Source organism: Wasmannia auropunctata, unplaced genomic scaffold, assembly GCF_000956235.1.
Source record: "Wasmannia auropunctata unplaced genomic scaffold, wasmannia.A_1.0 LD336090.1, whole genome shotgun sequence".
NCBI lineage: Eukaryota > Metazoa > Arthropoda > Insecta > Hymenoptera > Formicidae > Wasmannia > Wasmannia auropunctata.
In genome coordinates, this window is record NW_012026800.1 from 4,141,469 (window position 1) to 4,145,150 (window position 3,682).

The following is a 3,682-nucleotide window of genomic DNA, read 5'->3' on the forward strand; positions in this document are numbered from 1 at the left end:
TTTATACAAACAATATACACATCACTTAGGTTGAATAACATAATTTTTATTTAGCTTGCCGCCATTTACTGATATCAAATCTTATATTTAACTTGACGCCATTTACTGATATCAAATCTTTTATACAAGTAATAGTAATTGAATAATAAGACATTGTACATAATTTTTATTTAACTTGACGCCATTTACTGATATCAAGTCATTTATACAGGTAATATATATAGTAATATACATATCACTGAAGTAAAGTTAGTTAATATTAAAGTACAACGAAGGATACCATTTAGGTTTTATCGCTTAAAAAAATTATATTTAATTTAGATACAAGTTTTTTATTTAATTTGACGCCATTTACTGATATCAAGTCATTTATACAGGTAATATAGTAATATACATATCACTGAAGTAAAGTTAGTTAATATTAAAGTACAACGAAGGATACCATTTAGGTTTTATTGCTTAAAAAAATTATATTTAATTTAGACACAAGTTTTTTTTCAAGGAGCGCGGTTACACTTGACACCCTTTTTTTACTTTTTTTTAAAAAGTCAATTTTGTAACGATCGACTAAACGCGTCTGATCGCGCCGACGAGATCGCGAAAATGCGAAAGAGACACTACATTAAAATATATACGAGAAAAAATAACGTATCCTTAATTGAAGGATGCGACATATTCATCAAGATTTTTGTTCGATCCAAACAGTCGTTTTTTGAATTTTTTTTACGCGAGAAAATGTACTACAAAATTCGAATAGCAACATTTGCAAGCCTCGATCACGCGGAGAGCGTAGCACACTAAAAAATGACGTTTTTGCACATTGAGAAAACATATGTCGTACCGTCCACGCAAGAGTGCGAAGATGTATGATTGCCTCCCGAAATGCATTCGAGGAGAAACAACGTGTCCTCACTCAGAGAATACTACAGTCGCGTAGAGATTTCTTGCCATTCAAGGAGTCGTATTCCTCAAATTTTCATTCAATCCAACCATCCTTAAGATTATTTTTTCTAATGGAAGAAAATCCATTTCTACACGTCGACTCAAGAGCTCGAAGTTTCGCTCCGGATTTCGCTCTATCATGTCGTTCTCAAAATTATTTTCAAAAGCCAAAGAAAAACATTCTTACACCTAGACTCGAAAGTTCAAACCCTTAATCAAGATTTTGTTCTATCATAACGTTTCTTTATGTTATTTTCAAATGGAACAAAAATATCTCTACGCCGCGACTGGAGACTTCGAAGCCTCGCGCTTGGTTTCGTCTTATCCTAACCACTATTACAATTTACTTTCGACGGTAAGAAAAATATATATTTCTACATCGCGACTGGGAACTTCGAAGCCTAGCGCTCGGTTTCGGTCTATTTGACCGTTGTTAAAAGTACTTCCAACGATGAAAAAAATATTTTCTACAACGCTACTGAATATTTTCGAAGCCTCGCGCTCCGTTTCGTTCTACCCGACCGTTGTTAAAAGTACTTCCAACGATGAGATAAATATTTCTACACCGCGACTGGAGACCTCGAAGCCTCGAGCTCCGTTTCGTTCTACCCGACCGTTGTTAAAAGTACTTCCAACAATGAGAAAAATATTCTCTACACAGTGACTGGAGACTTCGAAGTCTCGCACACGATTTCGTTCCGTCTCGACCACTGTTACGATTTACCTTCAACGGTAGGAAAAATATTTCTACACCGGGTACTAGAAAACTCAGAGCCTCGCGCTCCGTTTCGTTCTACCCGACCGTTGTTAAAAGTACTTCCAACGATGAGAAAAATATTTCTACACCGCGACTGGAGACCTCGAAGCCTCGCGCTCCGTTTCGTTCTACCCGACCATTATTAAAAGTGCTTTCAACGATGAGAAAAATATTCTCTACACCGCGACTGGAGACTTCGGAGCCTCGCGCTCCGTTTCGTTCTACCCGACCGTTTTAAAAGTACTTCCAACGATGAAAAAAATATTTCTACACCGCGACTGGAGACCTCGAAGCCTCGCGCTCCGTTTCGTTCTACCCGACCGTTGTTAAAAGTATTTCCAACGATGAGATAAATATTTCTACACCGCGACTGGAGACCCACACAGCACGAATGACTGTTTGTCGGCTAATAGTCAACTTTTTTTGGTTTATTTCAAGTCGACTTTTAAAATTGATTTAGTCGACTATTTCTAGAATGATTTTTGTCGACTTTAACTATTGACTGTAAGTTGACTTAAAGTCGACTATTTTCTGGAAATTAAAAGTCGTCCTTTTATGTCCGACATTTAGTCGACTTTTATTGTCAACTCTTTTTTATTAATGATAAAAAATATGCAGATACGTAAGATATATATAAGACTGCAAGTCTTAAACGGTAAAGGAATATATAATACATCATGTATTTACGTATGTATGATAATGTCATATATACTAGAGATGGGCGATACAATTTCGATATTTTAAGTATCGATATTTTAATGTCCAAAAATCGATATTTTGTATCGATATTTTATTGATATTTTGTTTGATATTTTCACGTATCGATACTTGACCCCTGAATATCGGTCTTCGATACACTTATGACAACGTGCAACCTTTGAGATTGAGATTGTATTGAAATTTGACCAATTAGAAGAAAAATAACTAACTGTCATGTTCAGTCAATTTTGCTTTAATTGGTCAAATCCAAATTTAATCAATCTCAATCCGCTAGTGTGATTACAACTTGTCTTTTTCGATCGAAATAAAGGAGACTGGAGAGGTGGTAGCACTGTACCGGGATTCTCAAACGCTTAATGACGATTGTCAGTACCGTTGCGCAGCTTTTCTTACATATACTTAACCGCTATAAGAAAGGCTGCGCAACGATACCGACAATCGTTAAACGTTTGAGAATCCCGGTAGCGTTTCAACTCGCGAGCAGCGACTGCCGCGAGACGAGATTTGAACAGATCTCCATTAGCAATATTAGCATGACAGAAGTAACGACTAACGAAATTTTTCCAAAGAGATTAGAGTAGTACAAATGTTAACGATATTTGTAAAGTGTTCAAGAAGTGTTATGAAGTATTTTTCAACTCGATGCGAGCAAGTAGCAACTCTCTCTGCAGCTGCAATCGAGGTGAGGATAAAATAAGCGAATTTAATACCTCTTGTCCTCTTTCATCTACATTATATTATTTCCTACGTTATTTTATAACTAATTGTATAATTCAATAATTTGAAATTTTTACAGAGTTATGTAAGAAAATTAATCAGGTGAAGGTGAAGGTGTATGTGCAGATTCTTTATTTCTTAACCTCAACCTACGACGTATTTATTTTCCATAAAAGTAGGCGTGCAAGTTTTCCCTATTTTACATTTATTTTCATATTATTTTCTGGATTGTTTATAACAGGCTATATTTTGTACTTCATACATGATGCGTATGATGTCATTTTATTCTAATTGTTTGACATTCACTGAACAACAAGGATAAGGCTGCATTCCGTTTCACACATGATGCACATAATATATTATTTTATCCTTATTTAACATTCAGTAAACAAGGATAAAATGATACATCATATGCAATATGTGTGGAACGCAGCCTAAAATGATACATTATTATGCGCGTCACACGGGAAACGGAACACAGCTACAATCAAGAAGGTACTTTATTTTTATACATTAAGGGGTAACACCACTGTAAAATTTTCAAAA